General features: G+C 45.4%; 2 protein-coding genes across 3 annotated transcripts in view; one reads left to right on the top strand and one right to left on the bottom strand.

Annotated features, from left to right (window-relative positions):
* Positions 1 to 14,044, bottom strand: part of NMS (neuromedin S) — an 87,690-nt gene that overhangs the window by 49,585 nt on the left and 24,061 nt on the right. The gene's annotated exons all lie outside the window — the stretch shown is intronic.
* CHST10 (carbohydrate sulfotransferase 10) overlaps positions 9,913 to 14,044 on the top strand; it is a 140,887-nt gene continuing 136,755 nt past the window's right edge. For both annotated transcript variants that reach the window (XM_033948237.1, XM_033948242.1), the window contains exon 1: positions 9,913 to 10,072. The gene's annotated coding sequence lies outside the window, so the exon portion shown is untranslated. The remainder of the gene's footprint in view (positions 10,073 to 14,044) is intronic.

The following is a 14,044-nucleotide window of genomic DNA, read 5'->3' as shown; positions in this document are numbered from 1 at the left end:
CAGCTTATCCAACCTCTCGGCGTATGGGCAGTGTTCCAGCCCTCTTACCAATTTCGTCGCTCTCCTTTGGACTCTCTCAAGCACCGCCATGTCCTTCTTGAGGTATGGCGACCAATACTGCACGCAGTATTCCAGATGCGGACGCACCATCGCTCGATACAATGGCATGATGACTTCCCGCGTCCTGGTTGTGATGCCCCTCTTTATGATGCCCAGCATCCTGTTGGCTTTTTTCGAGGCTGCTGCGCACTGTGCAGATGGCTTCAGTGATGCATCCACCAGCACACCCAAGTCTCTCTCAAGTCTGCTGTCTCCCAACAATGCCCCCCCCATTTTGTAGTTGAACAACGGGTTCTTTTTCCCTATATGCATGACCTTGCATTTTTCCACATTGAAGCGCATTTGCCATTTGTCTGCCCAGTCCTCCAGCTTCTCCAGGTCCCTTTGCAGGTCCTCACACTCCTCCCTGGACCTAATTCTGCCGCACAGTTTGGTATCATCTGCAAATTTTATGACCTCGCACTTTGCCTCTTTTTCCAGGTCATTGATAAATATGTTGAAGAGTAACGGCCCCAGCACCGATCCCTGTGGCACACCGCTTGTGACTCCCCGCCAGTCAGAATATTGGCCCTTTACTCCAACCCTCTGCAGTTTACCCGACAACCAGTGCTCGATCCATCTGTGCACATCTCCTCCCACCCCGTGGTTCCACAGCTTCCTAAGCAGTCTTTCATGTGGCACCTTGTCGAAAGCCTTTTGAAAATCGAGGTAAATGATGTCGATGGGTTCCCCATTGTCCACCCGACTGCTTATTCCCTCAAAGAAGTACAGAAGGTTCGTTAAGCACGACCTTCCCTTACAGAATCCGTGCTGGCTTGTTCTCAGTAGACCATTTCTTTCAATGTGCTCGCAAATGCCGTCCTTGATCATAGCTTCCACCATCTTCCCTACAATTGAAGTCAGGCTCACCGGCCTGTAGTTCCCAGGGTCACCCCTCGATCCCTTCTTGAAGATAGGTGTGACATTTGCCAATTTCCAGTCCTTTGGTACCTCTCCAGTTTTCAAGGATAGGTTACAAACATGCTGGATTGTGCCCGCTATTTCCTGTCTTAGTTCCTTCAGAACCCTTGGGTGGATCCCGTCCGGACCCGGTGATTTGCCTCATTTTAACCTGTCTATCTGTTTGAGGACATCCTCCTTACTTACCTCTATGTGTTCCAATTTTTCAGCCTGTTCCCCACTCATGAGTTCCTCTGAGTCCGGTATATTAGATGTGTCCTCTCTCGTGAAAACCGACGAGAAGAACGTGTTCAACCTCTCAGCTACCTCTTTATCCTCCTTAATCACTCCCTTCCTATCCCCATCGTCCAATGGCCCCACCTCCTCTCTCGCTGGTCGTTTCCCCTTTATGTAACTGAAGAATGCCTTGAAGTTTTTTGCCTCCCTGGCCAGCCCCTCTTCGTATTTCCCTTTTGCTTTTCTAACCTCTCGGTGGCATTCTTTTTGGCATTTCCTGTGCGCCTGGTGGTTTTCCTCCGTTGGGTCCTTTTTCCATCTCCGGAAGGATACTTTTTTGTCATTTATTGCCCTCTTTACTTCTGCTGAGATCCAAATCGGGTCCTTTGACCGCTTGTTCTTGCAGCCTTTCCTGAAATTGGGGACGTAATTCACAACAAACAGAGTAAGCAACAGCAGAAAAACACCATCATGAGAGCTTCATTGACTTGTCGACCAGTACTCCCAAGTCTCTTTCCTGGGGGGTCTCTCCAAGTACCGCACCAGACATCCTGTATTCGTGTATATGACTTTTGTTACCAACATGCATCACCTTACACTTATCCACGTTGAACCTCATTTGCCATGTCGCGGCCCATTTCTCGAGCGTGTTTATGTCATGTTGCAGGTCTTCGCAATCCTCCTGCATCTTCACTACTCTGAATAACTTCGTGTCGTCTGAAAATTTAATCACCTCACTCATTGTAACAATTTCCAGATTGTTTATAAATATGTTGAAGAGTATGGGTCCAAGCACCAAACCCTGCGGCACTCCACTCGTGACGCTTTTCCAGTCCGAATATCGTCCATTTACCCCCACTATCTGTTTCCTATCCGCCAGCAAGTTTTTAATCCACGTGAGTATTTCACCCTTGATTCCATGGCTCGTAATTTTTTGAAGTAGTTGTTCATGCGGAACCTTGTCATACGCCTTCTTTTAAAAATAAAATCTCTTTATTGGAGCAACAATATACATCTCTGCAAAGATAACAATAATTCACAACAAACAGAGTAAGCAACAGCAGAAAAACACCATCATGAGAGCCAAACCCCCCCCTGAGCAAACAGCAGAAGTCAAAACATAGGTAATGCACAAAACAGGATGTTACGGCACCTGAAAGAGGGCACCAACAGCACTTAAACCTTTGCTGTCAAAAAAAACAAAAGGACGACAGAAAACTATGCTTACCCAGCCGAGGAGAAGAGAGTATTCCTACTGTAATTTCAAAAAAGAAAAATACCCCCAAAACCAGAAACCCGCCCAGAACCCCCTCCCCTCTCCTTCCCCCTCTCCCACCAATTATTACCATCCCTCAAATCACCCCGATCATTCACACCAAACACACTCCAAACACATAGCTGCCAGAACCCTCTCCCCCTCCACGGGAACCCAAGTCGCCAGCAACAGCTTATTGAATTAATCCCAGCCCAAGCACTGAGTCCACAAGTACATGTAATATTTCCGCTCCGAAGTGGATTTCTTATACTTCTTCAGGGGAAGCTCAAAGCATGCAGCTTGCTTCATGGCCAATATCCAAATTTTTAGTGGGGGGTCTACCTCCTCTATCCAATACTTCAAAATCACTCGCTTCACTGGAAAAAGGCTATGGTGAGAAATTTGCGATCAGAGAGAAGCACCGCCAAAGCCTCCAGCAATCGCTGATCCCCCCCAAAGCAAAGTCACATAATCCCAGGAAACGGACAAGTGTACCAAGTCTTCCAAAAGGGGGAAGCACCCCATGCCAAATGGTAAAGTTAGGGCATTCCAGGAAAGTGTGAATATAAGTACCAACATGAATTTTATATCAAAGGCAGGAGGGGTCAGGCCAAAGACCCAAATGGAAACCACGAGCTTGTGTCAAATAGGCTCTATGAAGGAGTTTATAATAAGTTTCCCTCAGATCAGTGGCCCGAAAAAAATCTGCCCCCAGGCGGAACAACGCTTGAAACTGTTCTCCACTATGCGGGTGTTCCAATTCCCTCTCCCATTGGCAATGCCAGAGGCGTCCATGATGTCCTTCAACACCCCAAACCACCAAGACAAAGTGTTCATTGCAAGGGGCAACAGGGAAATACAGGCGTCCAGCTTGGTACTAGTAGCCCGATCACCCCACCGTGTACAGAGTTGAGTATAATAATGCCTAGCCTGCAAATATGCCCAAAAATGTATCACAGGTAAATCCCAACACACCCGCAGCTGCTCATAGGAGGGGAATACCCCCTCCCCCAATTTCTAGAAATTGGCACAGAATACCCCCCCTCCCGAGTCCTCCACTGAATAAAGGGAGACATCCCCAGACCCGGCATAAAATCCGGATTGCCCACATATCCCAACAGAGGAGAGGCCCAAGCAGATTTCCCCCGAGACTTGCACCACCACTGCCATGCAGCCCGAAAGGGAGAAAGGAAGGCCATGTAGGAATGGCACTCCGGGTGCTGGCTCAGTCTAGAATGTAAAAGAATAATAAAAGTGTATGGGGCACACCAAGCTTGAATCAAAGCAAGAGGATATAATATTTGTTCTCCACTAAAGAATTCATAAATGCCCCTGAACAAAGCTGCCACATTATATCTGCGAAGATCAGGCACATTAAGGCTACACCGTTCTTTAGAAAGAATAAGTTTGAAGTACGCTATGCGAGCATTCTTATTTCACCAAAGAAAACGCCGCACCAGGGATTGAAAGTCTAGTTCATCTTTCCTCTTGATCTGTACTGGGTATAAAATTTTGGGCAGTAGCATCATTTTAAATAGGGCCACTCACCCCAAGAGTGATAGGGGGTGTTCCATCCATTTCCTACTTAAATTCTTCACTTGTTTAAGAGCCCGAGAAATATTTTGCCAGTACATTTCGACTTCAGAGGTATGCAAAAATATTCCCAGGTATTTGAGGGAGCTGTTTAAAGGCTTAATAGGCAACTCATCATGCCAGGGCTCCCAACCCATGCCCCGCAGTGGCAGTACATCTGACTTACTACAGTTCACCCAATGGCCCGAGAAGTTATCCAAAGGCCTGCACCCAGTACAAAAACTTAGGTAAATTCGCGGAGGCCTGATTAACATACAAAAGCATGTCTTCAGCAAACAAACTTAGGCGGAGCTCCCGGGACACCACCAGTATGCCCTTCAGTCCTGAGTCCTGCCGAATGTATGCTGCCAAAGGCTCCACCGCCAATACGAACAACAGCGGGGACAAAGGGCAACCCTGCCTCGTGCCCTGCTGCAACAAAAAGGGCTCAGTCAGTTTACATTACATTACATTACATTAGTGATTTTTATTCCGCTTGTACCTTGCGGTTCAAAGCGGATTACATAAGAAGAGGGCTGGACATTTCCAGGAGGGTACATGACATTGGAGAATATAGATTGAGGTTATAGACTTAATAACAGAATGAGTGTGTAGACATAATAACATTGGAAGATAAATCAGGTTACATTACATTACATAGCAAATTGTCTGTTTCCATACGTTGGTAGGTAATTGGTTTCGGTAGGATGAATTAGGTTCCAGGTAGTTTTGTTTTTTTTTAATTGGTCGATTGAGGGTATGGTGCCAGGGAGTGCGCAGAACCTGGTCGGTGTAAGTGGAAGAGGAGAGGGAGTTTAGGAAGATTGTAGTGGTATTGAACTGTAGTGTTTTGATTTCTAGGGGAAGAGGAGAAGGAGATTAGGTAGATTGTATATACTTTTTGAATAGTAGCATTTTGATTTCTTTACGGAATGCTTTGAAGTCTGATGTTGAAGTTAACAATCTGGTGATGGAGGGTTCGAGTTTTGCTGCATGCGTTGCTATGAGGTTATCATAAAGCTTTTTACAATGAGTGCCATTGAATGGTGGGTATGAGAATGGTGTCAGTGTTCTTCTTGTTCTGGGTGGAAGGTTACGGTTTAGGCGATCGTTTAGATAGGCAGGTGCAGTACCGTTGATTACTTTGAAGATTAGACAGTATAGTTTGAATTTAATTCTGGCTCTAATCGGTAGCCAATGTGAGTCTAGGTAGGCGTTGGTGATGTGGTCATATTTTGCGAGGGAGTAGATTAGTTTGAGAGCTGTGTTCTGAACGGTCTGTAGTTTTTTGATCATGTTTGTAGGGCATGGTAGATATAGGATATTGCAGTAGTCCACAAGACCTAGTAACTTGCAGCTTGCGGGTTCCGACGTGCACGTTTCGATCCTGCCTCAGGGAACACACAGGAATAGATGAAAAAGCTCATGCGATGGGTACAGAGATTCAAAATGGACTGTTGTCTCCCATATGGAAGCGCAAGTAGCGCGGTTTAACTGCTTTGAGTTTAACTCTCAAAGCAGTTAAACCGCGCTACTTGCGCTTCCATATGGGAGACAACAGTCCATTTTGAATCTCTGTACCCATCGCATGAGCTTTTTCATCTATTCCTGTGTGTTCCCTGAGGCAGGATCGAAACGTGCACGTCGGAACCCGCAAGCTGCAAGTTAAGTTTGCTCAGTTCTTTGACTAAAAAACCTAGTTAATATAGTGCTGAACGTCAACATTTTTTATAACACAAAAAGCATATATGGAATGATATAACGTTTCTGTTTACTCTCCATGCGATGATTGGGCTGTGAGGTGGTTTTTCTGGGGCTTGACCCAGTTTTCCCCTCCTTGATTCTGAGCAAGTTTTTGTGAACTGAGTTATATCATCAACTTTACTCTTTGAACAGGTCCATACACTGTATCCGCTAAGCATCTCAATTCTCTTAATCAGCCAATTTCGCTAGATGAAATCCGGTCAGTGATCCGAAACATAACCCTCACTAAAGCCCCGAGACTGGACAACTTGGGTCCTGAATTTTACAAAATCCTGAATGATATGTCACTGCGACCTTTGCAGCTCATGTTTGGAGATGCTTCGGCAGGGGGTAACACTGACTTGCCCCAGTTTTCCCCTCCTTGATTCTGAGCAAGTTTTTGTGAACTGAGTTATATCATCAACTTTACTCTTTGAACAGGTCCATAGAGTGATTTTTTCTTTTCAATACATGCACCTTTTCACTCTTGTTACATTGATTGTAACTCGTCCCCCTCTTCATAGCGGATACAGTAGGCAGAGCAAGTCCCTGAAAGAACATCTCCCAACCCTTCTCACCACCTGCCCTGGACCATACAATGGAGTATAGAAATGCACAAATTGCTCTGCAATGGCCGGCAGCTACGTATGTCGCACACTGGCGGAGTCTCTAAGGCTCCCTATAATCTGCTGTTGAGTGGCAGCCGCACCAAATTGGCCAGGAGCTTCCCAGTCTTCCCACCTCATTTATATAATTTAAACCTCTAGAAGTACAGATCCTGTTCAGCTCTAGCGTTCAGGAGCCGATCCACATTCTTTCTAATCTGGAACAGCTGGCCCTTAGAAGCTTCGTCCAAGCGGGAAATATGGACCCGGCGCAGGCTCTGCAATTCTCGGGATAAATTCAGCAACTGACTCTCCCGGGCCCTCCTCTGTCGGGCCACGTAGGCAATAATGTGGCCACGCATGACTGCCTTGGCTGCCTCCCAGTTTATGGTCGGGTCACATCTGCAAGAGAATTGGTCTGTTAATAATCCTGAAACTTGTTTCTAAGATAAGTAGGAAACTCTTGCTTCATGTTCAGGAGAGGGAAAGTGACCGATATGGGGGCATGGTCGAACACCGTGGACACCTTTATAGCAGCGTCCCCCACAGAATTTAAAAGAGATTGGGAGGGTAAGATATAATCGAACCTCACATACATATTGTGAGGATGAGAATAAAAAGTGTAATCATACTCCTCCAGGTGAAAAACCCTCCAAACATCCACCCCCCCAGTTGATCCATAAGGAAATTCACCCCTTGGTCAAATGAGTGGCATCCCCTACCCGAGGGGGCTTACGATCTAAAATAGGATTAGCAGTAAAATTGAAGTCCCCTCCCAGCAAAAGATGTGTAGGGTAGCCCACCAACAGGGCCACCAAGCCTGTGAAGAAACCATGGTGGTAGACATTGGGGGCGTACACATTACACAGAACCAAGGGCGTTGCCCATAACTCCCCCACAACTACTACGTATCTCCCTTCTTTATCTGTGATAACCTTATGAACATGGAAGGGCAGTTTTTTATGACGAAGGATTGCAATTCCCCTCTTTCGGCCATTAAAGAAGAATGCCAGACCTCTCACACCCAACCCCTCCCCCAATTTAGTATGCTCCAATGCAGTGAGATGTGTTTCTTGTAAATACACAAGATCGGCCTGGAGCTTACTCAGCGAGGAAAGAACCCTAGATCTTTTAACTGGAGAGTGTATCCCATCCACACTGAGTGAAACTAGCTTCAATTTAACCATTATCCCAGGACACCAACAAAGTAAGCCAATAGTAGAACCAGTCCCAAAAGAAGGGAGAAACCCCCCCAGCTAGGTCCCCCCTCCCTCAGAAGCATGCCCACAAGTGGGCTCTCGGTCCCAAGCCAGGGCTCCACAGGCAACTGCAACCCCCCCACCTCCCCTCCACATACACACCCCTATGCACTCATCTAGACACATCTCAATACCACATAACCACAAAAAGCTAACTCCAAAATACCCCTAACCCCCTCTCCATCTTTTCCCTGATACAGCAAAAGAAACAATCAAACGGCTCCCCCTGGAGCCACTCTGAAATGTAAGAAATGTCCAAGTAAAAGTTCAAACATCAGTACATAGTCAGAAATACAAAAGCTGGTTCCCAAACTGTTCTTATGGAATGTCTGTGTGGTCAGTCTAGTTAGTACTGCTGGTCTGCAGATATTTCGATGGCTTGTTTTTGTGGGGTTTTCCCTTGGACATTTTTAGTTTGAAATTGGCCCTTAAAGAAAGAGGCACTGAGCATAATAAAAAAAAACATCTAAGTCCCCTTTTGGCCTAAGGCCTTAAATGTTGAAAGTAGAAGCAGGGAAAATGTCCATAATCAAAAAAAACGTCCAAATGGAGGTTTATTTTGATAATGGCCTGCCTCTACATTCAGCTGTTTAAACGCCCAGACCACCACTACGTCTACACTTATACCCCATAATGAACCAAAAAAATGCCTAAGCCCCAAACATCCAACACAAGGGCTTTTAGGCGAAGGAGGAGCCAGTCCTTCGCCTAAAAGCTGGATTCTGTAACTGGTGTCTGTCAAAAACAACACCGGTTACAGAATCCACACCAACCAACCCCCCCCCCCGACATCGGGGCAGGAGGGAACCCAAGCCCTCCTGCCCCGCGGCACCGATCCCCCCCTCCCCCCCCCCGATTACGTTCGGTGCAAGAGGGAGCCTTAACTCTTTCTTGGTAATTCCATGGTATAAAGCATTATCGTAGTCCAAACAGAAATAGCCAATGAATGAATTAAAGTGTTTAAAGCAGAATGGTCAAGAAGTTTAGCTAATGAACGAATCATTCTTAGGCGGCAGAAGCACTTTCGTACAACTGTGCTTATATGTTCTTGGAAGGTGAGATTATCATCAAAAGTTATACCTAAAAGCTTAATAGTATGGACTGTCTGTATCGGTATAGATTTGAGTTTAATAGGGGAGAGAAGAGGACAACCTTTCTTAAACGGGAAGACCATTGATTTATTTTTATTGATATTGAGTGACAATTTATTGGAATTTAACCAGTCATGTATTTTATCTAGCTTTTTGTTGATGATAGGGATGTCGGCTGGGTTATCCAGATTGATGGAATGGATTAGCTGGATATCATCAGCTCACAATGGAATACACTAAGGTCAATATTTTAGAATCATATCCATGTGAAAATAATAACATTTGTATGAATACATCACATACTGATTTCAGAAAGCCACTATTTACATGTGGATAGCCACATCATGGAGAGATTTCAAGAGATGCATATTCCCCATTTTTCAAAAATTACCCATACCAGGTATTACACTAACTCAGACATCTATAAGTTTTGTAAAAAGTACTTGTTATGGCCAGGGCTTTACATGAAGGATTAAGGTAATAAACAAAAATAAAAATAAGATGATACCCTTTTTTATTAGACTAACTCATTAGATGTATTAAGCTAGTCCAATAAAAAAAGAGTAGCCTATGGTTAGAACTACAGCCTTGGCACCCTGCGCTTGTGGGTTCAAGCCCCATGCTGCTCCTTATGACACTGGGCAAGTTACTTAGTCTTCCATTACCTAAGGTATGTTAGATAGATTGTGAGCCTGTCATATCAGATAGGGAAAAACGTTTGAGTACCTGAATGTAAACCGCTTAGACAATTTCCATTAATAGGCAGTATATAAATAACTTAATAAAATAAACATTATTTCCCGTTCTTTGTTTTATTTCTATTTATTACCTTTAAAATGGGCTAACATGGAAATTCTACACCTAGGGACCAGGGTCAGTTTAACTCAAATATTGTCACAAGCCCAAGCCCAGTACCGGCCTTGTGCCAGTGAAGAACCTTAAAAAGCGACTGGTGAAATTAGTCAGGGCTGATCACTTTGTGCCTGCAAGACAGGATTTGGAGCAGAAAGTGCAGGCTGTGTTTGAACAGGACTTAGACCATAGCCTGGTGAAAACAGACAGGGCCGCTTTAAATCCTCCATTTTGTAAAGGGCTGGCTAAACAGGGCAGGAAGCAGCCTTAGCTGAAGAAAGCCCGGCCCCTGAGTAGGACTGGGCGGGTTACAGCAGCCTTGGAACAATTGGAAGGCTGTTCCAGAGAAGGAAAGAGGCCAGGGAAGTTCCCAGTTGAAAGGAACCTCCACCAGTCCAGGAATCCACGGATGTGGAAATGTTTGACCCAGAAGCAGACCAGCAAACACAGGAGACTCAGGTACTGGAGGACATGGATTGTAGTTCTCTTCCAGAGCTTGCGTGTTCAGAAGCCATGGAAGTAAGCTGAACTGGCTGTGTATTTGCCTTTCAGAGTTGTTTCTTTGTTATGGACCTTTTGATGTGCTGGTTGGCTTGCTGGGGGAACTTTGTTTAAGGACAATTAAGCCACATGGACAAGGCATTGTTGGGAATGTTGTGAAAACCCTGAAGATTGGGTGTTGGTTTGTCTGACATCCAGGATAGAGTTTGGGGTTATATTTTTGGTGTGCTTTGCGGTGCCAAGGAGTTGAACTGATAAAGCTTATAACCTTCCGCTCCTTAATGCTTGAAGCACTGCAACCTTGTACAGTTCAAAGTTTATGTTGGAGCTAAAGACTGCTTGAGACTCATTTATACTTTGGGCTGTTCTCACTACTTGTCAGTAGAACTTACCTGGGACATTAGTAAAACACTGGAGCAGGAACCAGACCAGGCTGGTAAGAGTGATATTACCTTGGGCACATTATAGTTATTTTTGGATTTTTGTTTTGCCCTATCTGGATTTTCAATAAATGTGATTCCTTTCTTTTTGATACTGATGTGAACTGTGCCATTCTGAGTTTGATACACAGAGTGAGATACTACCAACAGGTCTTCCTCCTTCTTGGGGAAGCACGCCAGGGCGATTTTGTAAGCGTGGGCTGGTAACTGCTAGGCCCAAGAGCCGGCCACGCTACAATATGCAACTCAAATCAGAACCCTACATAGAAAAAGATATACCCTCTGCAACACTAAAAGGCCTTACTCACACCCATTCATCATCCATACAACAACACATGGGACAGCAGGAAAAAACAGAAACAGCAAAAAAAGAAAAGAAGTGGAGAAAAAGCCTCAGTTCAACTTCATCTGGCAAAAAACTCCACTTCTTCAAAAATAACACTCCTGCATTTGAACAAACAATAAAAAAAGCACTGTGATAGCCTGCAGAGTGATATCAAACAGCATGCCGGGGCACACTGCCCCAAATAGTGATATTGTGGACAAATGAAGACTGCAACACTACGGTCCAGGATATAGCACACGAGGTAGATACAAAAAAGAAAAACCACTTAGCTGCTACTGGCATCCAGACACTTCTCAGTCCAAAACTTCTTCTCCTGGGCCAGGCAGCCAATCAACCCAACAGGGAACCCTCCGTTTCGCTTTGTCTCGCTGCGTCAGGGGTATTGGTTCCACTGCTTCACATGCATACTTTCCAGACCCACCATGCTCCTCAGGCTCTCACTCTACTTCACAAATCATTACTGGCACAAGGAACTACTGCAGTGACACGTTGAAAAACTCTCACAGGCTTCACCCCCTTTTACCATACACCATTCAGAATCTCTCAGGAACCAAAAAAGGCCACCCATTCAATCCAGGCATTTAATCCATCAGGTTGAACAGATTGCAGCAAATAGATCCATCTTTGCTCCTTCTGCCAGAGCAGACGTCTCCAATCTCCCCGACGGATAGAATAGGCCACATGCTCAATCACAATGCACTGCAATGCCCCAAATTCATGGTGAGCCTCCAAACAGTGCACCACCAAAGGCTCCTCAAGACGTCGGGTATTCAGACAGGATCTGTGCTCAATCAGTCTGGTCTTAAACTGACGGTATGTATGTGTGTCCCACATAGATTTTTAGACAGGGGCACATAATGATGTATAGCACCCCTTCTGTGGAACATGAAGTGTAACCCCGTAACTTATACACATGACCCGTCTTAGGATGCACAAACTCATCCGACTCAATCATTAATGAACACACAGAGCACTGACCACAACTATGATGGCCAGGTAATGTTACTGAATCTAAATCAGATAAAACTGATCTCAGTCTTCCACATTTTCCCTTCAGCATCTGTTCAATTCCTTTCCACCACCACCCTTCCCTCTCGCATCTGTTCCTTTCTACCGCCTTTCAGCACCCTTCGTGCGGTCCGACCATTTCCCTCCCTCTCTCCCTCTTACCTTCGTGGCGCATTACAATGTAATTTGTGCAAGCCGCCGGAGCCTGTGAGCTTGGTCCCCCATCCCATCCCCACAAACCATCTCGCTTCTGTGTTCTTATTTTCCCCATTTCTAATATCTCCCCTATGTATCTGGCATTGCTCCCCCCCCTGTATCCATATACCATCCCATGTGTGTCCCCTTTATATCTCTGTCCCTATGCCCCCATGCACATAATTTTCCCCCCCATGTATCTCCCCTTTATGTCTCTGTCCCTATGCCCCCATGCACATAATTTCCCCTCTCTTTCTGTTACCTTCCTGTGTCCAGATTTCCCCTCTCTTCCTCTTCCACACCAATGTGTTTCTTCTCTGCAACCCCATCTAGCTTCTTTCCCTCTTTCTCCCCCACCTCCTGCTTCCAGCATCTGGCTCACCTGCCTGTCCTCCCCTTTCTTTCCTGCTGTGGGTTTCTTTCTCTCCTTCTTCATCCCTTTGGCCAAGCATCTATTTACCTTTCATTCCCTCCTTCCTAGTGTGAGCCGGGAACACAGGCAATCATGGATCGCGCAGACCAGCAGCCCCCTCCTGTCCGATTGCAGTGTTCTGCCATCTCCTTCCCTCAACCTCACCTTAGGATTCTTCTTCTCCCAGCTGCATGCTTTCAATAAGCCGCGCACGCGTGGCTGCTTGAATTTTTGAATCTTCTCCTCTGAAGCAACTGGAAACAGGAAGTTGCATCAGAGGAGAAGATTCAACAACTCAAGCAGCCACACGCACAGCTTATTGAAAGCGTGCGGCTGGGAGGATAAGAATTAAAGTTGGCACCTAAGGTGAGGTAGAGATGGCAGGACGCGGGATGCGGTAATCGCGTGGGGATGCTGGACCGCGAGATCTGTGATTGCTTCACTGCGGAGACATGACCATTCACTGCTCCATGGGGCGGTGAATGGCCTTGTCCCTGTCCCCGCAGTGACCACAATTTTTTTTCGCCCCATTTCAGCGGGTTACCCGTGGCTAGCCGTGGTAAGAACCACTGTGTCATTCTGTAGTACTAGTGAGGAAAAGCAGTGACGGAGAAAACATTTTTTTTCTCTCTGTGTGCAAAGTGTTTGGAAAAAGGGCTTGCACCTGCAGTGCTCAGGCGGTGCTGGCAAGAACGGTTGCTAGTAGAAGCCAGCTGCCCTAAGGAGGGAGACTTGGGGAATTTGAGAGACTAAAAAGCATGTTTTGATTTTGGTTTACCTTTTGCTGACAAGGACTGTCCAGTACAGGAACTAAATCACAGATAGCTTGCACTGGACCTAAGTAGAAGGAACTGTATAATTGGTTACTGTGAGAAACTATTTTGTGTTTTGGAATTTTTCTTTTGCCTTATAATAAACCCAGTGAAGTTTATTTACATTAAATTCGGTGTCTGGGTTTTTCCTTACAAAAGCCATATAAAAGGCGCATCAAAAATTTTCCCTGTGGTCTGAGCCTGGGTTTCCCACTCACATGGGGACTGGCCCGGCCACAGAAAGTTGGTATCATAAGTGGGATATAGCGCCACCCACAGGTTGGTGGAGGAAGTGCACCAAAAGGAAAAAAACAATTTATGGTGAATTTTTTGGGGAGGGGTTGGAAAAACTTTGCAGTTTTGAGGGGAAGTATTGCAGCTAGATACTGTGCAGAGACAGGCAATAACTTTTGATGATAATCTCACCTTCCATGAACATATAAGCACAGTTGTACGAAAGTGCTTCTACCGCCTAAGAATGATTCGTTCTTTAGCTAAACTTCTTGACCATTCTGCTTTAAACACTTTAATTCATTCATTGGTTATTTCCTGTTTGGACTACGGTAATGCTTTATACCATGGAATTACCAAGAAAGAGTTAAGACGTCTACAGATAGTCCAGAACACTGCTGTAAAAGTTATTTATAGGGCCAAAAAGTTTGACCATGTAACCCCACTCTTAATAAAAGCCCATTGGCTCCCTATCCATTACCGAGT

Source organism: Geotrypetes seraphini, chromosome 6 (genome assembly GCF_902459505.1).
Source record: "Geotrypetes seraphini chromosome 6, aGeoSer1.1, whole genome shotgun sequence".
Taxonomy (NCBI): domain Eukaryota; kingdom Metazoa; phylum Chordata; class Amphibia; order Gymnophiona; family Dermophiidae; genus Geotrypetes; species Geotrypetes seraphini.
Note: the sequence above shows the minus strand (reverse complement) of the source record. Positions and strands in the feature narration are given on the sequence as shown.